General features: G+C 47.6%; 1 pseudogene; it reads left to right on the top strand.

Moving 5' to 3' along the window:
* The first annotated feature begins 787 nt into the window (after positions 1 to 787).
* LOC144141395 (uncharacterized) lies at positions 788 to 5,527 on the top strand (annotated as a pseudogene).
* Positions 5,528 to 25,242: the final 19,715 nt, after the last annotated feature.

The raw sequence follows: 25,242 nt of genomic DNA, 5'->3' as shown, positions 1-25,242 counted from the left end.
CAACATTACATTACCTCCTCATCTGGCAATGGAATCCCAATGGCATTCAGGGGAAGAAGGCGTCATTACAGCAATACATACAGCAAAGCCCCAAGAGACCAGACGTAATAATACTCCAAGAAACACACAGCGAAACCCCACCAACCCTGCCAGGATACCGATCCTTTGCGAAGCCACCCAGCGCTCGAACTGTTGGAAAAGGGGCAGGGCAAGGGGTCTGTACCTTGGTCAAGAAGAATCTCACCTCAATCGATCACGACCTCCTCCCTAACGGCGCCATCGAGCACACCACAATCGAAATAGTAACCGCGAAACGAAGACATCGAGAAAGCACGTTCATAATCAACATATACAGCAACCCCAAGCACTACCAACAGAAGTTTCGCACCCTCGTCCACAAAACACAACAACTTGCCGGCCCCAACGTCACCCTATTATGCGGAGACTTCAATGCACAACATACAGCCTGGGGATACACCCATACCACAGCCAAAGGCCACAGCCTCTATGATGAAACCATGGATGCAGGCTACCAATTGTTAAACGACTCAAACGCACCTACTCGAAATGGAACTTCGGCACAACGAGACACAAACTCAGATCTCGCCTTCATAAGAACACCCACTGCACCACGAAGTATCACTTGGAGGAACACTGGAGAAACGCTAGGTAGCGACCATTGTATACTCGAAATTAATTTACCCATCGCCACGGCTACCCAGAAACCATGGCACCAGCACCTCACTGATTGGAAAGAATACAGGAAAAAGCTAGACGAGAGAACACCGGATACCATCGAAGACATAGAAGCATGGACCAACTTGTTAAACGCTACAACCAAGGACGCAACTCAGACATTAGAAGCGGAGCAAGAGGTTCCAATGATAGACAGTAGATTAGCTCACCTCCTAGAAGCACGCAACTCCCTGAAGAAGCGGTGGAAACGCCAACGCCACAACCGAAAACTCCGAAAACGCATAGCACAACTCAACCGGGACATAGAACAACACAGCACAACCCTCTGCAGACAACAATGGCATGCAGTATGTCAAGAGGCCGATGGCCAACTTCACAAAAGCAGAACGTGGCATCTTCTGCGCCACCTACTAAACGACCAGACCACCAAGGGCGCTCAACATTACACGCTGAACAGAACCATCCACAAAGCCGTCCGAGAATTGGGAGAAGCCGAAGTACAAAGACGCCTGGACGCCAAGTACCTCCCTGCAACACCACCAGACCCTCTCCCAAACTATGAAGGCGCACCCAATGACCTTTTAGACGCCGATATAGAAGAATGGGAAGTGCGTGCAGTGCTTCAAACCATTAACTGTAAATCGGCGGCCGGCCCAGATCAAGTTACCAACAAGGCGCTCCGAAATTTGAACGACACAGCAATAGAAGCCGTAACCAAATACTTCAACAAGTGCTGGCGCACGGGCAAGCTCCCGCAACAATGGAAGACTGCGAAAACGGTACTCATCCCCAAACCGGGCAAGCCACCCCACATTGACAACCTGAGACCTATATCTCTAACATCCTGTGTGGGAAAGGTGCTCGAACACGTACTCCTCAATCGCTGGCAACGGTTCCTGGAAGAATCCGACATCTACCCAGACACGATGCTGGGATTTCGAGCCAAATTATGCACCCAAGACGCCATGTTGCTTCTCAAGCACGAAATCATTGATCGAAAATTCCCCACCCTGGACAACAGAGCAGTACTCGGAAAGGTACTCAAGGAGCCTTTGACAACGTACACCACTCGGCAATACTTCAGCAAGTGTCCAACCTCAATATGAGACAGCGAACTTTCGCGTATATCAAGGACTTCCTGACCAACCGAATCACAAGGCTCGTGGCAGGGGAACTGCAACTCCCACCTAAGCAGCTGGGAAGCACGGGCACCCCACAAGGCTCCGTAATCTCCCCTCTGCTGTTTAACATAGTCATGATAGGCGTAGCTAGAAGACCCGAACAAGTTAGTAACATCCGGTACACGATCTATGCAGATGACATCACGTTGTGGTTAACAGGGGGTAGTGACAGCCAGATAGAAGCGGCCCTCCAAGAAGCCGTCACTGCAGTCGAAGAACATCTACGCCCCACTGGACTCAAATGTTCGCCAACAAAATCCGAACTTCTAGTGATCCCACCACCAGGAACGAGAAGGCCAACCAAACAACACACCCCCATCAATGTGGTCACCCAGGACGGAATGCCGATAACACAAGTCCCAACGATCAGAGTGCTCGGGTTGCACATACAAGACTCGCACCACAACAACGTCACAGTGCAGAAACTCCACGCCAAGCTCACGATGGCCACTCGACTCCTGCGGAAAGTGGCCACGCGATACCAAGGCATGAGAGAAGATAGTCTACTTAGACTCACCCAATCCTTTGCACTAAGTCACATCGCTTACGTGGCATCCTTCCACAACTGGAAGGCGGCCGAAAAGCTAAAGATAGATGCAATGATCAGACGAACCTACAAGACAGCATTGGGACTATACGCCCACACCAATACGGACCGCATGCTCGCACTAGGAGTACATAATATGACAGACAAAATCGCAGAAGCCCAAAGCACAGCTCAGTATCACAGACTGTCCCAGACCAGGACAGGGCGAGCAATACTACAAAGAATCGGACTCAACACACCTACAACGGCTCCAAAGAAAGCAACTCCGCTACCCCGGACTCTCGCCCAACGCCTACGGATTCCCCCCTTACCTAAGCACATGCACCCACAGGCTCATCAAGAGAGACGGTCGGCGAGAGCCACGGCCCTTACGAAGTGGCACGTCAAAGACACACACGCCTACTACGTGGACATAGCACAATACTCCCAACAACCAGATACGTATGTAGCAGCCGTCCTCGCATGCTCCGGACAGCGCCCAGAGGGCGACACGGAGCCCGCGACACCCAGCGCCCCCTTCGGCAGTATGCGCAACACTGGGTCGGTCCCCGCAAGCCGGTACGCTGCTGTCTCGGGGGCGCTCTTCTTTTTGCAGCGCGGATTAAGCATATTAGTCACCCCTTTTGCGCTTAAAACAAAATAATAGATTGTAAAGTAATCCTGCCACATAGTGCATGTGAATGGAGAAGGATTTATTCGGTTGAACTCGCGTATGAGAAGGCATATAAAGGCCGCATAGGCGTGATTCTCAGAAGAGAAACGCTTGTACAGCCTGCCTGCGGAGCAAACCTTTCTCAAGATCAGCATGTTTCGCTTCAAAAGAAAACGTAATTCATATTGTTGACTCCACGAAAGAGGAGGCTTTGTCTGCAAATATATCAGACTAGTTGCGCGATGTTTCCGCGCGGGGTATTCCATTCATGTGAGTGCACTTGCATGCGACTGCAGAACTACGAACTGGACCACACGGGAGTTACATATAGGTCTTTGATCCGAGTGTGATGCTCCATACATATAACAGTATGAAATTCACGTTTGTTGGGGTATAGCGAAAGTGCGGACGTTAATAAGTGCCCGCTTCGCCGATAAACTTTTGGGCTTCCAGTTGTAGCACAGTACGTTAGTTGCATTTAAGTAAACACGCCCCCCAAAAAGAAACTCATCACGAGAAGGCCATCACAAGAAATTCCTTTGGGCAGGGATGGTATGGGGAGGGGTAAGCAGAAAATCTAATAGGCGTATCGGAATAAATTACGGAATATTCATATTCGGGTATTTTTTTTCTCTCCACGCCAACGGGTTTGGCAGGAGACCTCCGTTAGGAAGGAATAGTAGCGCTTTTATTACCATCAACACTTTTGCAACAAAAGTCACAAGGGAAAAAATTTAGTTCCCTGAGTACACCCCTCACTGGTCCGGAGTGACCGCAATCACAACGGATATGATAAATAAAGTTTGTCCTCCTCCTCCTCCTCCCCAAACACGAATTTTTTTTTCCTGTGTACATATTGTTCCAACTTTGATTGCGGCACGTTTTAGCTCTATTTTTCTTTGCTTTTCAGTGGCTTAGACAACAATTTCATTGTTTCTTTAGCAAGAAGAGGCGGTGATTTTATGCTATCCAAATGCTCGAGAAACATTTGGGAACATTAACGCCTATAAGTGTCCGCGCCCCACATGTGGTTATATGTATTTAATTCGGCGGTATAAGCACGTGGAATATATGAAGCAGAGTACAACCGCTGGGTGATAAAGCTAGAATGCTATAACTGTGCTTGGGAGCCCTCTTTGTTACCAAATTCCGAGCGCAATTATGTGTATTGACCGCCTATAACCAGCCTACTAACAAGCTGATCGTACACCACGGCAGCATGTAATCCGCTTGCTTAATTGGGCCTTTCAAGATTCAGTAACCATGCTCGGTAACTGCGAAAAAAAAAAAAACAGAAGAAGAATCCGCGGGAGAATGCAAAGCCTTGAATACATGCTTCCCAGTTGTGCTAGCCTACGGCTCTCGAAAGCGAGGCGACAGCAGTTTATCAGTGCCCCGTTTTATTTGGAGGCTTCCCCCGACTGCATAACACTTTACATGACTTTGTTGCACTATGTAGTACATATACGCGCAAATAACGTTATAGCAAACGTTTTTTGCTAAGTTGCGTTCACTGGCGCTGAAGGCGGTCAGCGCGGTGGGACCTACCCAGAGTTGCGCGTGCATGTCGCGGCTGGCGCTGCGCTCACGCGGCAAACTTCGCTGTCCGGAGCCTATACTCCAAACATCTGGAAGCATACAGTGCAAGACACCCACACAAGCCGAAGAGCTGGCCATTGCACTGGCACTTACGCTTCCGAAATGCCGCACGGTCCTCAGCGACTCGAAAACGGCCATACTCAACTTCGCTACAAACAACGTCAGTAATACAACTGCCAGAATATGCTCCACAATATCATCAGGCCCCAACATTACCATCAAGTGGTTCCCCGCACACGCTGGGCAGTTAGACATAGGACCGAACCGGAATGAAGAGGCAGACATGGAGGCACACGCGCTAACCAGCCGCGGGTCCCCACCCCGCCCCTCGATTCACCTGGCACCTCGGTCCAATGACGATGAATACTCCATCACCTCCTACGGAGACATTCTCCAGTGGTACAGAACAAATAGATGCCTCTTCCACCCCCCCCCCCCCCCCCGTCGAGACCTCACCCGCAAGGAAGCTACTACACTACGACAAATACAAGCACAGGCTATATGGACACCCGTACTGGCACGACACATATGCCCCGCCGTATATACAACAGACATCTGTCAACAATGTCAACAAGCAAGAGCCACCCAGAGACACTTGCTCTGGAACTGCACCCACCCCAGACCGCCTAGACGAAGCAATGCCTCCTGCCATGCGCAGCAAGATCACAAGCCAAGACCCTGGAGACCAAAGAGACGTGGTCCAGCACGTGCTGGACATCCTGGCGAGACAGCAGCCGAAAACGTCACCCTCACGGGTTGGCATGAGTAGGCTGCCGCCCCAGGCTGTCTAGCACGCTCGTCTCACCCCACCCCCCATCCCATGCCGGACTGTCAATAAAGTTGTTTCTCTCTCTCTCTTTTCGCCTCCTTCAGAAAAGCGGCCGCCGTGGCCGGGAATCCAAGCCGTGACCTCGTGCTCAGCAGCACAACGCCTTAGCCACTAAGCCACCGCGGCGGGTGATTATCATGCTTACTGCTGCTTCAAGGACACACACACACGGTATACGCATTATCTGATACAATACATGTTTATTTATCAAGCGGCTCAGGCGCAGCGTCACCAATCGCCCCAGAGCTAAGCTGGTTCCACAGGCGCACGCCGGTGTGGCTGCGACGCACGAGACATCGGTTCCACACCCGGTCACCCCTCGCATGACCATCAAGTGGACCGGGCCGCCACGTGCGGAACGGAGGTCGGCGAAGACACTGGGCACGTAGGGTGTGGGTGAGAGACGCCGGGCAGCGAGCAACGTTCTGTGCGTCGTGTGACGTCACTGCTCCCCGCGCATGCGCAGCAAGGCTCTCCAGGAGCCACGCGAGACTGCTCAACCTCGGTCAGTGTAGCTCACGCTACAAAAACAAACTGTGCATGCAGAGACATGCACCGCGAAGCGGACGCTGCTCGCCAAGATTTCCGCTCTCCCTCTCTCAGTCTCAACGTGCGCGTGTGCCACTACTGCCGGCCCTCACGAACTCTTGAAAGAGTGTTTGTGTGTGTCTGCACACTGTTCGGCTCTGGCCGCGTGAAAAAGCACTAGGAAAGCGGCGGGGCCATTACTCATATGTATAAATCCAGTGCTTTCTGTGGCCGTTGCCAGACCGCGCCGGGCTTCTGCCAGGAGCGCTGCATGCTCTGCTCGAGTCCGGCTGTAACCTCGCCCGTAAGGGTATTGTTTCTGTAACGTCACACTTCACCTCTCGCCATGCAGTAAAGCCAGTTAAGTTTGCTTTCGCCTTCTTGTCATCACCAAGGCAGACTACTGACCACTCGACCACCTCGCTACCACACATGATGGAGGCGATGGGGCCTGGTTCGGGGACGCCTTCTCGTATGTAACAATCCATGGCAGGCTATCTGTTTAGCTTGGGAACTCTATGTCAACGTGAGCGAATTCTGGGGCCCTGGACCTCGGGTTGAAGAGTTCGGGGCTATCAACTCTTCTGGCCCCCGCCCCCGCCTTTTTAAAACTCACTAAATCGTTCTCAACAAGTATCACGAAACTTGCGCTAAATAGACATAAACAGACGAAGGAAGACGGACGATGCGTCTGTTTATGTCTATTTAGCGCAAGTTTCGTGATACATAATGCACCAACTAGCCCAACAGCACATTATACGTTCTCAACAAGGGCTTTCTCTCGCTGTGTCATATAAAAAACGAAAACGTTCATTTGGGCCACGGCGCTCAAGAATAAACACTTTTAAAAACTGGCACTCTCGCCTGCTCGCTTAAACTGGCCAGTAACCGGCAGCCGCAACTTTTCACGCCCACATCTTAACCCACCCAAGAGTCGATGGCCGTCGCCTCTCCTGCGCCGCGGGGATAAAAACACAGTTGCGGATAGCCTAGCTCTCTAAACTAAGCCTGACTAAACTTTAGTATTGGGAAGCATAAATGCTAAATGCAGCAACCCCGTTTCCAAACGCTCCGCCGATGCCGAGGTAATTAACGCAATCGCGTCGCATGTCACCTGCAACTTTTTTCTTTTTTATTTTTCGCCAACTATGTTCGTGTTTTACTGAATCTGTTTCAGGTGATATAAATGCATTTGGTGCTTGGTAACTCCACGTACACGTCTCTGCAGCGATCTCTACTTTGTTTTCGCTGTAACAACTTTCAAAACGCGCGGCGTCGGTGACGCGGCATCGCGTGGAGTCGCTGCCAAGTACCTATAAAAGTTGGTCGCTGCCTCCGCTTCAAGGCGTGGAAATTTCACGTAGACCAACCATCAAACATCTCTTATCAGTGAATCGGAGAACGCAGGCAACACGAATGTAAAACTGCGAAGTTTGTACTTTAGATGTTTTGATTTGCACACCACGTACAGACAAGAATCGTAAAATTTGCAATAACACTCCTAGTGCAAATAGCACGCAATATTGTGTACGGTTACAATGGTTACAACAGGTGCGTGCGTGCGGGCAGTGTGTTGTGAAGAGCTGTGTGGCCGGTGAGTCAGAAAAGTGCTGATGTTAAATGTTTGAGCGTCTGCGCCAAAGGTTTAAACCTGGCGTTCGTTTAATCTATCAAGAAGTTGTTGTGTCGTAGTGTGGCGATGTTCTATTTACTCGAGAAAGCGGCTTTTTTGGGATGAAATCCGCGGTAGTAGTGAACCCATTGTCACTTTCGACCTGAACGTCGCTACTCAAGAAAATGAGGCGTTTGCAGCCTATCGTCTCCATTCATATTTGTTACTAAGTCCTTATTTTTATCAGCAAACGCTACAAAAGCGACGGTGAGACTTGCCCGGCGTCATCGTACGGTGTAATCCGCCGGGGATGTTAACACGTGTTTTGGCGGTTGGCGCGCTTGCTTTGTGAGTTCGTTTGGGGCGCTTTTGCCCGATTGATCAGAGCAGTCTTCAGCAAACTCGTCCGAATCGCATCGCCGGGGTCGCAGCTTTAACACGGCACGGTAACACAATTACCGGCGCATTTCTATCCGCGCGGACTAAGTCAACTTTGACGGACGAGATTTGTGTCCGCGCACTAGCTGTACAGTCCGCCGGGTTTAAGTGGGACTCACCTTTCCTTCGGGCTTAAAAAAATCATCGTACACCGATACAGAACGTTTTACAGATGCAAGAAAGTGTTCATACGGCCTAGTTCGCTTCTGTTATTAAAAAGTAAATCAAACACATTTTTGTTTATTTATTTAGCAAGCGAGGGTTTTATTTTTTTTATTTCAGTACAGAAGGGACATATTTCCAAAATAAGCAAACTAGGCCGTTTGGAGCATTTTATGGATGTGCAAGACTTTTCGTGTAAGAGCACGATGGTTTTTAAGCCCGTGGGGATCCACAGGAATGTTAGCCGCTCGAGTCCGTCGACAAGCAAGTGTGCGCGCGTTGTGGTTTTATTGATGCAGGCAGCGCTCGGTGAAGTGTGGAAATTGACCCAACCATTGTCCACTCTACTAGTGATCAGTTGTGCGAATCGTGTCCGAGTTGATTTTGAAGGAGAGTTGATTTGAAGTGATGTCTGTTTTCCACCGGTGGAAAGGCCGTGCGTGCTGACGTCGGCTGCGCGAATGGGCACATACGCGGGCATTAACCACGAGCCACCCGAGAGCTGTGTGAGCGGAAAGAGCAACTACTTCCCGTCGAAAGGTAAGTTCTAGTAATGTGCATATTGTGCGGGCAGTAGAGGTATTCTACTATCTTCTGCCATGCTACATAGTTTTTGTGCATGCTCCATCAGTGTGCATTATAACCCAACATCTCATTTAACCCGACCTAATCCATATCATGAAGGCAGGTCTTGATTGAATGGAACCCCAAACGTAGTGGCGCAGGCAAACCTAGCAGAAGACCTGCGTTATGTAACAAGTTTCTAAGAAATCCTGGTCCATCTCCACGACCATGAAACCTGGTGAGGGGCGAAGCATGCAGTGTATCAGTGTATTCTTGGCGCCTTGGCATTTTCGCCTACAGAGATGAAACCGTTGGGAGGTAGAGGTATACAGCTTTACTGTAAAAGTCTCTTGTCTTTGAAGCATGAAGCTCTCTAGCGTGAAGTGCAAATGAGTGTTCCAGTGTTTTTTTAGTATGCGTTGCATTCTATCACGGGGCGTAAATGAGTGTCCTGGTGTTTTAGTACTGTGACTACATGAGACGAACGACGATTGCGGCAACAGGAAACACCAGCAGCCCCCCCCCCTAAAGGTCTTCACCGCTAAAAAAAGCACCACGAATAAGGGAAAAACTACATGTGGCTTGACGTTCACAATGTGGTTTAATTGAACCAATGCCTTTAGGATCAGCAGATGGAGCCAAAACTATTCCGTGCCACGCTGCCACACTTAACAGCGCTAGACTCTGAGGCAGAAATACCAGTCACAATGAAACAAGCTGATTCAAGTAATCCGTATACGGTGCCGGCAAAACATCCCTACAGATTGAAGTGCCGGCAGTATGTACCACTTCCAAGTTTTTTAATACTTGCAACGATGAAACCTTCTTTATTTACGAATGCAACGAACTGGGCAAGTTGGTGTATGTTCACGGTGAAAACAGCATAGAAAAGACAAAGACGGAGATATGGTAAATGGTACACTTTATTTGTGCGGTAACGTTCCGAAAGAATGCCCACCCAAAGTACAGAGATATCAAAGGAAAATTACAGGATGGGCGAACTTTCGGGTCAGCTGCGAAAAACTACAAAAAAGTGGCCACACCGCCAGAGCTGCGGATATATATATATATAAAAAGAAACGAGATGGGCAAATTTTCGGGTCAAGTGTGGAAAGGACAAATAAGTGACTGCACCAACACAGGAATAGATGTTTCGCATTTTTTGTGCTCATTGGTGCTGAACCCATTGATTTTAGGGGGTGAACGATCTTTAGCGTCCTTTAAAGGGGCCCTGAAAGGCGTTTTGAGCACACTAAATGAACTAGCGCAATCGTTAGATTGGGTCGTCAACATCATCTGTGCCAAGTATTACTCTTTTACGCGCAGCGGAAAGCTCACACTTTTGTTGCAAAGTTTGTCGCTTTTTTCTCACCCTTTCCTTCGTGTTTTTGGACGCCGCCATCTTCACATGTCTACATCATCGATTCCCAGATGTTCGTCATGAGCTAGACATCCTGCTATTGGGCGGCTTTTTCACGCACTTCCGGCAAAGAGATGAGTCGTCTGCTCAGCGTCGGCTCGCCGGCTGATCTGCCGGCGGAGTGCCGGAGTGCTTGAACATTTTACGACAAACAAAACAAGTGTAAACAAACGTTTAACCGTTTGTATTAAATGCAGCACGGCCATAACATGACATGGATATTCCCTTACCTGAGTATGTTCCGCAAAGAAAGCGTTGAAGCCCCGTGGCACTTCTTTCGTGCAATCGCAGAGCCCTGAGCCGAATGCCCGGGTTTAACGCATACATTTTATTCTACTTCAAAACAATCCAGAGATGGGTTTCGAACGAACACAACGTCACAACATGCGTTGCAAGTCTGAACCGCGATTGAAAGACGATGGGTTGCCTCCTCCTGCCCGTCGTAAATTCGGCACTCACCTCGCGCGCGGTTTGCGGGGACGAACAGCAAGTCACTTAACTCCGGCGCACAAGCCGAGATGGCTTTTAGCCACGCACACTGCACATACCCCATGCGAAGTTGAGTCGTACGTCGCTCGAGAAAGATAACCCAGACCATGGGAAGCACTATCCACCCGCAGAAGCACAACGTCGCATAGCATCGCGAAACAAAGACGTCCACAACACACACGCACCATCGCCTCCTGTAATGTCAAGTCAAACGCATCTCGCACTTCCCAATGGGAGTGGGGTGGTACGCCTGCAGTGCCCACATGTCGCGAGGTGGGGCCCCGAGCTGACCGGGAACACGCAACCGTAACTGAGTTCTACAGTGGTTTGTGCCTTGTTGTCAAGGCAACCGATGTTTGACATTCTCAAAGAAGTGGCGCTCGCTCCAGCGCTAGAAAGCTCAGAGCCGCGCCGGAGCATGTTTTGCCAACGTTGCCGCTCTCCACCACGCGTCGCCCCAAGCTGAACTGGTCACATGATTGAAGGGTTTTGTGCACGGGTTCTGTATCGATTTAAAATGTCTTTTTCACATGCCGCCGGCAGGAATTACGACCGCCGCAAAATAAGACCCGGCACCAGCGGGGCCACATCTGATACGGCACTTTTTGGATAAACAGTGTCGGTGCATCAAAGGGAACGAGCGCACGATCTTCCCCGTACGGCTGAGAGTTCGTCGCCGATAAAAAGTCACGTGCCACCGATAGCAACTGCACCAACGAACACCGCGAAAGGGCAAGGCCAGGCCGCCGCACACATGCGGCCAGATTTTTCGTTCGGTTTTCCAGCCTTGAGCGAAGTGCGGGATTCATGGTGTCAACAAAGCTTGCCCGTAGCAGACGACAGTAGCAGCGCAATAGCGGAAGTACGTCACCGCTGCGGAGCGCAGCATCATGGGAGGCAAAGCTCTCGCGCCGTCAACAGCGGAGAGTAAGTCGAAAGGAGGAGGAAACGCGGAGCGACGATAATGCGCGGTTTTTGATTTACGATTTCTCAGCTAATACTCATCGCTTTAACAAAATTCTTGCGGGAGGAGATTGCAAATACATTGCTTTATTTGGGTACATATACATCCATGCATCGGCGGAAGGTATTTCAGGACCCCTTTAATGAATTGAATATTTCACCCCTAAAGGGTGGTGGGCGATGTTTTGGGGGAGGGCGTTCTCTCGGAACTTAACGGTTTATTGTACCGTGTGCAGGCACGTCTTGAGTCTCCTGTCAAGCCATCGGGGGCCACCTGTTGTATTAGTGCCAAGCGGTGATGCACTTATTGAGGTGCTCGTGTGGTGAGCTCCATTCTGTTCCTGCTCGGTGGAGGGCGTGCTACGCCAGGCTGCTTCTGCGACGAGCTCGACTTCACCAGTGGCTGGGACACGATGGATCACGGGCTGCAGCTTCTTCCCACATCTGTGAGCCCATCCCGCTCGTTGACCTCAAGCCCTTGCTCTTCTTATCATTGAACTATGCCGAGCCCTCTTGAGACCGTATACAACTGCAATTCTTTCTGTTTTCCCCTTGCCCCAATTTGTTTTCTTCGTCCTTTCTATCCTTTGCCCGTTTTCCGATTGAGAACAGCCTTCTCATAATTTGTGTCATATTTCCCTCTCCACTGACTCCTAGCGCGAGTGTCATTTTCACGTCCTGCATTAAACCATCGCAGATGGGGCCCGCGACAGGACCTCTTAGTAACAACACCTCGAGGGGATGACCAGATTCGCACCAGGGTTTGTGGGCACTGAGGGGTGACTTGGGTGTCAAAAATTTTATTTTACTTCATCCTCAGCTTTCTCGCTCAAAATGTCGAACTCTCAGAAACCTAGTGGAACCACTGCAGGAAAGTTATATTTCGCATGGAGCAGAGAGTCGACTTGGCCACGAACACTGGGAGAGAACTTTCCAGAATTCTAAATAGTTTTTGCCTTACTCGCTGTCAAAGGTTAACGCCCATACATTTCAGTGGAATAGTTTCCTTGGCTCTGTAACGTAGTAAAGTTAAGCACAGAACTTCAAACTCTGCACAATGCAAGCTGTCGCCTTCAGTATTAGCAGTGCCAAAATTCTTAAATTACGCTAAATAACTGCAGAGTAATTACTTCTGAAAGAATTGCGATGAGCTGGAAAGCTGCACATGTTTATTTTATTTTACTTTTATTTTAATTTAACTGAGCTTAAAACCTAAAGGAAAAAACCCTGTGCAAACACCCCAATAAGGAAAAAAAAATAATCGTGGTACGTTTGGGAAACAAGTTGGCAGTTCAAAAATTTGGGATTACAACCACATGTCAACCAACAATGATTGTACGCAACTTCACATTCTGGCATTATGGCCTGTGTGCTACTGTCATTGAGCCCAAGGTAATCAGAACCAGGTTGAAGTCGCCTGGTGTTGCGGGTTGTATTTGTAAAACTTCAATTGCTGACATCTGCCCATGACTTTTTGCAAACAGAGCTCGGTGGTCAGAGAAGTGCCTTGTTATGCTATCAGTCTGGCTCTGTAAGGGTTCTGCCACAGAGGAGGAAAGGGGGTATTAGGCTCGGAATTGTGCCCTTGGGTCTTCTATTTGTGGTGTAGTAGCAATCAATAGGTATTGAGGAATTAAAGGCCAACTGCACTCAAAATTTCGACCTCTTGAAAACACTATTTTCGTATAGTCTGCTGAAAAAGAAAGCAAGATGCAAAATACAACAGCTAAAATATGCACATGGACACCGCAAGCGGTTAGTAAAAACCGGCGATTTTGAAATCGAAATTGAGGAGAGCGCAGCCATTGAAGTGACATTGCGGCCATCCAGCGAGCGGCTGGACGGTCAGCAGTTCGGAGGTACGCCTTGCGTGCAAGCTTTACGTGCGCACGGGCCAGCATATGGGTGAAGTGTGCACAGCAGAGCTCGACCGGTTCTCCAGCTCTGTGGCTCGCCAGAGGAAGAAGCCCCCATCGGCTGGAGCGTCACAGGCGCGTCATGGCTGTTTACGCGATCCGCCAGCAGGGGTGAAGCTTTTTTAAACGCTTCCGACTGAATAACGAGGCGTTTCACAGGGCTATCGTGAAATCAGCTGGGACTTGTGTCCCAGCTGATTTGGTGGTACTTACTAGACGTTAAAAATAAATTTGGCCGAGGTGAAATTTGAGTGCAGTTGGCCTTTAAGTTCTGCATGTAGCTGTGGACTTTGCTTGGCACAAGCTTTCTTGTCAACGTTGGCGTGGTCATGTAGGAGAGAATGTTTTGCCTACTGATGGAGCATTAAAGACTCCTGAAGGCCTTATCACCAACAGGGAGGCAACTTTTAAGCAATGCACTGAAGGTTTTGCCTTCTCCATCATTCTTTTGCACTGGAGGGGATAAAATTGGCTGGTGATCTCCTCAGAACTTGTCCACCATGGCATGCGAGAGAAAACCTTCCCCGTAGTGGTGAGGTTGAGCTTGGTTTCCAGGAGTACACTGTCTTCCGTTTGGTGATGCTGACATGTTCAAGAAGCTGAGGGCTTTCCTTGATGCATGTCTACCTGGAAGCAAGTCTGTAGTGATGAGCGCGCCTTGCATGAAGCGTGGCTACTGACTGTTAGTGTGCTTTGTAGGCCAAGGGGCACTTCATGAAAGCGAAAGCTTTGTTAAAATGGGTAATAGCAACCTGTCAAGTAAATAATGTGTTTCTCCATAGACTGATTGGTCAACTTGAAAGCTCTGGTAATAGTTCTGGACACAACACGGCTTGTGCATGAAACTGGACTTCCATCCATTGTGTCAAAATGGTTACTTGGAAAATGCGAGCACGAGTATGCGGGTTCGATTCCCGGCCGTGGCGGCCGCTTTTCTGACGGAGGTGAAATGCAAAAACACGCGTCTGTACAGGATTTTGGCGCAGGTTAAAGATCCCCAAATGGTCAAAACTAATCCGGAGCCCTCCACTACAGTGTGCCTCATTGCCTGCGGTGCGTTGGCGGGTTAACGGGGGACGCGGCTTTCAACTTCAGAAAAATGACCAAAACATCATTTTTTTGAAAGCCACATATTCGGCTTTTATATTTCCTATTCTGTGCGTCTGTAAAGTTTTTGCGCTGAAAAGCGTCGCAAAGTGGCGTAAAAAATAGTTTTGCCAGGCGCGGTGACAAACTATCAGCGCAAAAGGGCGAAAAAACTGCAATTTTCGGAGCGCTGTATCTCCGCAACGGTGCCACCGGGCGCGGCCATTTTGATATCGTTAGATCGGCCGAGCGTTCGTCTTTCCGGTTCCGCTCGTCTCTTTTATCTTCGTTCATTCACAAACGCACGAACGGCAGAAAAAAAACGGCGCACAAACGAAGCTAGAAATAGATTCTGAAGCGCCATTCGTCCTCCGGTCGGTATTTGTCCTCCCGTTATTCGTCCTCCCGTGCACTTCTAATAATCATGCAAACAGGTTTCAGTTAAGAATATGGGAATAAAAATATGTTCTCTGCGTTAAAAATTTACCTTACTGTCGCAGCATTTAACAGTGACTTTTTTAGGGAAATTATTGATACCAATGCATATAATCTATGGCTTTGGGCATACTGACTGTGCTGCGAGAAATATTGGATGCCTTGAACGTCAAAAGTAGTGAAGAAAAATCCCTTCCATCAAAATTGGAGTTATGCACAATTTTATACCAAGCTTCAAAGTAGCTCATTTGCATCCTTGTGGTATACAAACTTTTGGCAATGAACACCTGCATGTATGAGTACTAAGTTGCTGATCCAGGCAAAGTAATAAAACATAAAAGAAGCCAGAAATTTTCAAATTTAAGTAAAAAAATGCTTCACTTGTTGCCATGGGGACAACACTGCAAAGGGAAGTTGTCCAGTGTGATACAGCCAACCAGCTAACCTACTTTGCATTGATAGCACATTAAAAGCCATCTCCCCCTCCGTTTGGTCTGCTAACTGGGCTATGTACTCTTCACAGAGGAGCTGAAAATGATGTTTTGTGGAAATAGAAAGGCTGTAAAAGGCACTCCGATTTCAAGGCAAGGCCTTCCAGAAGCCCCATGTTCAAAATGACATGAAAGACTACAACCGTGTCGACTTTTGATAAGTGAAACCTATGTTGCAACTTCGGAAGCCGTTTTCTCAAAACTGTTTTTTTTGCCACCTGTGTCCCTTGTTCCAGGGATTTCTTCTTGACTGCTGGGTCTATTTTGATTCCGTTTCTTGCATTACATTCCTTGATGAACAGTTCAGGTCGTGACACTCTTGGTTTTCCAGATTTGTTTTTTGTAATTTTTTTTATTCAAATAGGCGTTCACAGTCGACATGCTTGTTGCACATTAAACTCTAAAAAAAATGAAAACTAAAAAACATTGTGTTGTTAAAAAAAATTCTAAAAGTGTCACGACCTCGTCCATTCATTTGGGAATGCAAAGCACTCCGAACAAGTTTTCTATCATGTTTTATAAGTCGCTCAAGCTCGGTACAAGCAGAACAGAAAAGTTAATAAATAAAAAAGTTATCAAAATATTACCTTGAAATTTTTATGGTGTTATCACAGAAGCATTTCCAGTTGCTGTGCCAATTTTCATCAAAATCCACAAAGAAATAAAAAAGTTGATTTTGAAAACCACGTCCCCCTTTAAAACCCTACAATCAATTACTCAATGCTTGAAAAATGCAAAAAAGAAGCAGTTCTAGATAAGAGCCTGTGGGCTGTGGTCCAGGCAGGTGGAGACACGGGGGCCGTGGCAGCTGGAGACCGGCGGTGGTTCCTGGCGGAGTGCGCGGGCCTGGCGAGAATGGCGAGCTGTCAGTGAATGAGTCTCCACAACGCCGGGAACTGCCCATGCCATCGCCTCTGGCAGCGCACACCAACGACAAACGGAGCATCGCTACATGTGCGCCAGCCTACCACGTTAATGTGGTCAAATGGTGTTCGCAAAGGCAGGTCCTCTGCAAACTTCCGTGCGACCGGGTGCCACATCCGTTTGTGGCTACACGGCGGCAGAACAGGAGGAGGCAAAGACGGGGTCGGACTTTTCCCTTCCAGGTGGGTTAAGCATGTGTGAGCCCTGCCGCACACCAGTGTACTGCAAACATCACTACAGCAGCAGAGTCCACAAAGAGAAGCCGAAGGAGAATGCAGAGGCCGCTGCGGCGGGGTGTCGCAGACGGGGGCTGAAGCTGGGCCACCTGTTGGACTTCCGGCTGCTGGAACTGGGGGGGCGGTGATGTGCACAGAACTCTGCCTTCGCCGCAATGCTGGCACCGGTGGCAGCTCCAACGTCATCGTAGCCACCTCGGGCCATCTAACCCCCACTGGCCCCGCACCAGACACCCCCTGTCGCCTGCCTCATCGTTGACCACTCCCCCGCCACCTCCCACAGCACAGCCGTTGGCACCCTAGGCGCCACCTAAGCTTTGGCATGTCGCCCCACTGCTCGACACCTTCGAGCAGCAACTGGTGATGGAGCCACATGCACCGCCTGTGTAGTGGCAGTGTAGTGGTGAAGCGGTGACCCCGCCATCAACTCTTTACCTCCCACCTTCCATGCATCGTGGTAAGCCAGCGGAGCTGCCACCTAACTTTGGTGACACCTTTTCACGACAACCGCTGGTGACTTTATTTTGTGTGTATGTTTGAGGGGGGAGCCGAGAACTGTATATATATATATATATATATATATATATATATATATATATATATATATATATATATATATATATACAGACGGCAACAAACGAGTGCTCGCACAATGGCAGCGGACGCCAGGATACCCCCGGACAATACATGCATCAGTCATGAAGAAGGAGTGCAATAGTATGCCTTTATCTCATAAACCACACATTGGTATACATTCAGAGCATTCAGAGACGCTTTGACTTAGTGAAAAAAAAAAAAAAATCATTGCATGGGTTCGTTGTTCGTTTGTGATTTGGTGGATGACTTTTTAGCGCAGGTTTTACTGTAGTTTTGATGCAGCTTTAATAGGAGAAAACTTTAACGCTTCTCTCAATCGTTTTTTTACGAAGGGATGGTAGTGTTTTTGTTGCAGTGTGGGCTAAGTCTACAACAGACAAAATGGTGTGCATCGGCATGAAGTTGACCTAGCTGCAGGTGTATGCATCTCAATCATGTGCTGTTATGTGCGACTTTGTATTGGATTTGGATTGGTTGCAGGTGGATGGTAATGGATTGGCAGCAGGGCCAGCCTGCTGCTGACTCACAGGAGTGCAGAGGTGCTGTTGCTGTGGATTCGGGGCCTCGTTAGACGAGAGGGTGACCAGTCAGCTGATCATGGAGGTCCACGAACTGTGACCAAGCTGCCTATGCATTTGCGCATATCCTTTTTGAATACGATTCCCTGTTTGCGGGGACGTGTCATAATGTCCATTCCCCATGCTATAATGGGGTACGAGGTATTCAGAAGGAGATTGGCCGTAGAAATTTGAAGTTATGTTTTTTCCGCTCTGGCAGCAATTACACCATTTTCACTACAGTAAAATACTGATCAAGCGCCCCCACCCATGCAAGCGCCCCCCAAGAATTTTCCCGGAATTTAGAATTTCTGTACACGACCAAGCAACGCCTCCTCCAAATTCCTGCCACTCCGAAAGCGTTTTTTTCCAGGCTTTTGGATGCCACAGTGTTCAAAGCCGATGCCGAATCCAATACAATCCAAGTCGTTACTGCTACGAGAACGCGTTACCAGTCATCGCCGCCATTTTTTCGGGAGTGGTTGTCTTTGTTCACTATGCATTTGTACACCGTAAAAAGCGAAGCTCGAAGTAGTGGACTGGCATCGGAAAAATGGCAGAAACGTGCACCTCACTTCTCGCGTGTTCAAATAGGACGGTAAAAGGATACGTGAGTGGGATAAGAACTACGAAGTTTTGCTGCAACAAAACTTCATTGTCCCCGAGGACCCTGACGAGCTGCAGACTGAGGGCCTGAACCTTATTTTGGGATCGAATTCTGAAGAATCGTTTTGCGGATTTAACAGTGATTGAAGTGAATGTCAGAATTTACGTTTTTAGCATTGCGTAGAGGTGTCATGACTCATAAATAAACATTTTTTATAATGAAGGCTACAGTGCCTTTATCGCGATCGCCGCCATTTTGTGCCGCCGTCTTGAATTTGGGGTCCGATCCGATTAAGGGCCCCCTCCCTATCTCTAAGCCAATTATCTACAAGTTTTGGGGGGGCGCTTGCTTGGTGTTTTACGGTAGTTTTTTTAGCAATAAACACTTGGAAGGGGGACAAAAGTATAGGGTCCAAGGGTACTTCTCATCACGGCTACCTTGCATTGATGTTACATGAGCATGGGGATAAAGGGCATCTCCTGATGGTTTACAAGAATTTAACAAGCTAAGGTAGCTTTTTAATTTTGAAGAGGGTGGCACTCGACCTTTGGGAAGGGTTCCTATGTTTCTTGCCACCTGTGAATGTAATCGGATCAATATTTGTGGTGCTTGCTTTATCAGTTGAAGCAGAAACGTGTTCTTGCTAGGTCAAGGTTATCTCAACCGCCAGTGTTTAGTTCCCTTTGCAAGCACTGTGACATTTCACCTCCGAGACAAAAAAAAAATACACAAGAAAGCATCTAGAAAGACGGTGACATTGCCACATCACACAGTCTCTGGCCGCCAACATTGGGGCTATTTCACTGCCCTGACACATGGTATTTTGTATATTTTGTCCATGATAATGGCAAAAGTTTGACCTCATAAGATTATTTTCAAACAACATTTTTACCGATTTGCACCACTCGAGTCACTGGTTTAAAGAGTAATGAGAAGAGGATGGCGTGAAATCGTTTTTGTTCGTGAAATTATTACTTTAATCGTACCTGTTGAAGGAGTTAAAATCAAGGAGGTTAAAAAAAATTGCTGGAGTGGAAGTCACCTATACCAACCAATGGGCTCGGCTGAAGCCGCGGCGGCCATCTTGCTCGGGGAAAGAAACCAGATGCCGATTGCTTTGCAGCAGTATTTGCCGACTTTCCCAGCGGTTTTAAATTACGTAACGGATTCTCATGCTCTAATTCAACACTGCGAGCCATGTCCGACGTCTCCGTATTGATTTCTACCACAGAAATTTCGTTAAAAGTCAGATCTCCGAGTACAGGGCCATTGTTTTTTTTCACCTTATGGCTCGGATATGCAGCTGCCACAAAGTAAAAAATACATAAGAACTCGTTTATCTTTTTTATTCTAAACTGTTCAAATGCAGAAATTGACCGTGAAAGTTCTAAGAACAAAAAAAAAAACAACAAAAAACAATAGAGTTACAACTGTAATGTGAAAAACAGCAGTCATGACCAGAAAATGCAGCATTTTCCGAAAAACAACAGGAAACACCCAGAATTATTGTGATAATAGACATAATGGAGTGACAAAAAACCGATACAGAAAACTTTCATGAGTGTATGATAGCAACCAATACTATTACGTTCATTGCATTGCTGCCCAACCTAACACACAAATAAACTGCAAAAAAAGAACCACCAATCTTTCTAATAAATCACACCATGAGGTTACATTGCCAGTGACATGAACTACCGAAAAAAGATGAACGAATTTGTATTTTTGGAAACAAAGTGTTTATTTTTTGAAAGAAGACAGACTTATGATACCAGACGTCAATTAAACTGCTAAAACATGCTATCAAATGGCAAACAAAAGACACTGACAAAGGACAGTGACTTAACATCTTTCGGAAGCCTAGCAGCAAAGAAATTAAACATTGAAGGCGCATACTACGCGACACAATGCAACGAGCATGACCGCAGTTTGGAATCAACTTGCACGCGTGCAAGTTACGTGCGCAATGCGACTCCCGGGGCCGGGTTCACACTGTTTGTACAACCGTAAGCCACACACGAACCAACCATACTTGTTTTGATCTCGTTACATGGCGCGCACCCGAATCAACAACACTTTTTCGTGCACGCAAGGAACGCGCGCTGCAACAACTACGCGTCTTCTCCCCTAGCAAGATGGCGTCGCGGCGGCTTCACTTTGCGGGCGCCCCTTCCACTCCAGCAATTTTTTTTAACCTCCTTGGTTAAAATGTGCAAAAAAAAAAAACTGCTTGACAATTGTTTGAGCTCAGGGGATAAAGACAAGCAACAGAGGTTGCTAGCAACTACTAATTCTGAAATTAGGCTGTATATAATGCTGTATAAGTGGGATCAAAATTGAAAAGGGTGAAGACTTGATCAGAGAATCAGTTTTTTCCATGTCAATTGTATGTTTTCCTATGGAATAGGTGGGCAATGGTACATTCATCACAACAAGAAAAAGTTGGGTGCCAGATTTTGTCCTGGGTGCCGCTCCCTCAAAATGAAGTTGCTGCGAAATGGCATTAATAGAAACTCCGGAAAGGAATTACTTGATTGCAGTTCGTGGAAACTTGGTTTCGATACCATTGCTGCAGCATGCATGTTCTACTGTTTGAATGTGTTCAGTTATATCATAAAATTATTGTGCTTTTAGATTCTTATAATTGTTTCCCTGGTTTTTAATAACTAAGGCATGGGGCATCCAACCGATCTTCATGTTTTGTATGCGCATGCTTCTACATGTCATTGTGTGGGATGTTTCAACACGTTTAAAAGCATCCTTAGTGCTGGGGTTTGAACCCAAGCCCCGTTTGTTGCCAAGAAGGCGTAACCAATTGCTCTCGACTCCGTTGTGGTTGTGGAAGCAAAATGATGGTTTTGTAAACGAAATTGATCAGCTAAGACTGTCTGCAATCACAAGAATAACTCATTGTTGGCATAGTTTGCTGAACTGACCTAGCAATAGCAGAAATACGGTATATTGGGGCTCAAAGGGCTGCTGAAGTGGTTTTAAAATTGGGTAACAACACATTTTTATAATTCATACATTTGTTAGTTTAAAATTGGGTAACACATTTTTATAATTCATAGATTGGTTACCGTATTTTCCGGTGTATAAGTCGCGGTTTTTTTCTGAAATTTTTGTTGGTGCGTGTTATCCACCGGTGCGACTTGTGTATGGAATAAATCCGGTTCGCGGTGGCCACGCGCGGCCAGCGCACATTGAGACACAGCTCTATGGTCTAAATAAATACCAAGCCCACCGCTACGGCGTTTCTCATACCCCATATGTCGCTTCAGGACGTTAAACCAAAGAATTTGAAACTTTTCTAGTCAAAAACAATCATAATGACCTGCAACAACTGCACGTCACTTTCTGCCATGCGCAGTAACTACATTTCAGAATAAATTCAAAGTAACATCAAACTGGGTTGCAAATACAAAATGCAGCTTATAAATTATTACAAAGTTATTCTGAAGGAGGTAAACGTGCTCCTAATTTTTAAAATGACAGCTTGCTGATAAGTTTCGAATTTCGGGCCGCTTCCGTTCGCGTCACTTCCGTCCGCCGTGACACCTTTATTGCGCGGATTTACGACAGCACGCAAGACACGCGTGACGTTTGGAGAGGTGGCCAAGTGGGTCTCCAACTCATGGGACTCCATTTCTACAAAAACAGTTGTAGCCGGGTTGATAAAGGCCAGAGTAATCCGGTCTGCGAGTGGTGACGATGTTGGCGAAGAAGACATCAGTGAGTCGGAGGGCGATAGCGATACGCCGGCGGAACTCCCACTTGAAGTTGCTGAATTATTTGTTAGCGAGTCTGTGGAAGAGGCTTCGATGGTTTTGTCTAAACACCGTCTAAGTACACGCCATCTGTGTGTATCAATAAACCATTTTTGAGGAGTTAGTTCTGGCTAGACTTTGGACGGAATATGCACGTCTAGCCCTCCTTACCGAGGGGTGCGTTCACAGGCGGTGGCTGCAGCAACCATGTACTTTCGCCGCACTTTCTAACGATCTGATTCACTATGAGTTTACCTAATTAACAAGTGCGTCTTGTGTACCGGTGCGTCTTATACACCGGTGCGACTTATATACGTTTTTTTCTGAAAAACTGTCATTTTGAGGGGGGTGCGACTTATAGAAAGGTGCGACTTATACAAAGGTGCGACTTATACAAAGGTGCGACTTATAGACCGGAAAATACGGTAGTTTATGCCTGTAAGCTTTTTCGCCGTTTTCAGCATGGGGACAGCTGTAATCATTGATATAGTTGACCCTACATTCGGTCCACTGCCCACTCCTGCACCGTCGAAACAGAGAGAAGTTGAGAGGCAGCGACCGGAAGTAACGTCATATTCGGAAGACTGCCAAGGGCACTTCAGAGTTACCAGTTCAGAGCCAGCACTTCAGAGTTACCAGTTTTCTGGGCAAAGTTCGGAAATAGGCAGGCGTGTAATGTAAACTTTATTAATTAATCTTTATTGTCTTGACTCGTCAGCATGTAGATTTCTTTATCTATAATGCTACTGTGTTTTTAAGTCATTCCCTGAAATGACTCCTAGATGCTAGAGATTTCCTACCTGAGTGTCCATGTCTACTGCATTCCTTCACCAGTAATCTGGGCTGGCCGTGTCGCTGGGTGCTCTGTGCTTCGCATGCGAAGCGATGGGTTTAAACAAATACAGGTCTGCCCTAAGTTTTTGATCCAACGTTGCAGGAGGTTGAAAAAATTTAGGGGGCCACAAAACTCCAGTTCCCCGAATGTTTTGCTCGTTTTCCCAATCAACATTGTGGGCTACGACGATAGCTTAGCTAAGTGTATAGATTTCGCTCGTCGTTAGCGAGGAATCAGTTAAGCTAAAAATCACGGAGCGTTTTCTGCCCGTGGGAATGCTCTCCACAGTGGTGGCCATGCGGGCCTGTATGTTCACTAAAGTGGCTCGAACCGGCACAGGCCGCAGCAGCAACTGCTCATCGGCGCTCTCAAGAATAAAACCAGTTGCGAAAAAAGGTGAACAAGCGGGAGAGTGGATGGTAGTGGGGTGAAAAATTGCCCTAGGGATTGCCATCTGCAGTGATTTTTGAAAGTGAGTATCAAAAACGTGCCACGATGCTAAGCCTACCTTTCTTACACCGTCCGTCTTTTTAGTCTGGTGAGTGACCCGGCACCAGTATGTGCCGAAGCACGCAATGTGCGAGAGGCTGAAGGATGGCACTGCTTGCACGCGAGAATGAGAACAGGCCATGGCAGGTGTCTTGTCGCCAAGTGCCGATTGGGCAACCACAGCGAAAATGAAGTTCCACATGCGAGAAAGAGGATGATGGAGGGATGAAAGACTGTGTTAGGGATTGTCATTCACAATTGTAGCGAAAGCACCAATCCAGTGCCGGTTGCGGTGCTAAGCCTAAAGTTCCCAACATCCGAGCAAAACAAGCCGGCTGCGGGCTGTTTGGGAAGACTCTCTTTAAAACCCATTGCACATGAGCGTGTTGCGTATGGGTTGTCATAACTTCTTTGGAACCCCAAACGATAGACTTAGTAGGACTTGATTGCTTGCTAGTTGGTTCATGACGTACTAAGGAATAAGTTTGCGCAAAAGACGAGGAGGAAGAGAAGACAAGACGAGTGCAACGTCTTGTCCTCTGTCGTCTTGTCCTCTTTTCTCTTCGTCCTCGTCTTTTTTGCAAACTTATTCCTTCGTACCTAAACAAAGGGTTTTCTTATTTTAAACTGCATATCTTGTGCAGTGCTAAACTTAACATTCTTTATGCTGACCGGCTACAGAGCGACCTGGCACCAGCACTTCCGTGCGACCAGTGGCCGTGATGATCCAATATCTGCAAAAGTTTCCTCCGTCCAAGAAATCGGAGTCATTGAGAGAAGACCCCCTTCTGAAGCTCGGTTGCGAGCAAACATGTTGCATTTATGCTTCCCTTAGGCTCCTATTCTAAAGAAAGGTTGTGCGAGTATTCCATTCTCTATAAGGCTTGCTGGCTCGCATCTCAACGTGATCAAAATGAGCTTTTCAGGCCGAGCGGTCAGCGCAGCGCTGGCACTTCCGAATATTTCGTCGCCTACCACTGCCCGATGGAACTTTTTCCAGTAGCGATCTTGCATGCACGGGCTGCTGGTCCGCCATTCTTGGCAGGCACCTCGGGCAAAATAAACAAAAGGGCACCCCTCAGTTCTCTACTTAGGGAGTGGCTATACTGTCTAGCACTGCAGGTTTTATTTTTTTTTTCTCTCTCTCTTTTGACACCTCTTGGTGGGTTCGTACGTGCACACAATAATGGCTTTTTAAGAAAAGGGGCAAAGACATTCGAGGCTGACCACGCTGCCATCACATGGCTGCCAGTGAGGGGTAACGGAAATAATAAAAAAAAAAGCGCTTTGAACACTGCAGATAAGTCACGAAAACGTGCGCCTGCTACTGTTACATTCATGTGAAAGGTATGGGTGACGGGTCAGTGCGGGAGGGACTGCAGGACCAGGATATTTTGTTTTCCGAAAGCACGACTTTCTTGGGGGCGTGCCATACTGCCATTTTTAGTTCGCCGTGGCAGCCGGTAGAGGGACCGGTACTGGAAAAAGGTCCTCCATTGCAAAAGGCAACCAGGGTTCTGCTTGTGCCTCGTATGTTTTGCCTACAAAAAGGTGGTTTGTGTGAATTTACACATGAAGTAAACGTGTTTTTCGAAATAGGTGGGGAGAAAACTCGGAAGTTC

The sequence above is a fragment of the Haemaphysalis longicornis genome, unplaced genomic scaffold (assembly GCF_048455015.1).
Source record: "Haemaphysalis longicornis isolate Haplotype H1 unplaced genomic scaffold, Haemaphysalis longicornis Haplotype H1 scaffold_6, whole genome shotgun sequence".
Classification (NCBI taxonomy): domain Eukaryota; kingdom Metazoa; phylum Arthropoda; class Arachnida; order Ixodida; family Ixodidae; genus Haemaphysalis; species Haemaphysalis longicornis.
This window is presented reverse-complemented; position numbering and strand designations above follow the sequence as displayed.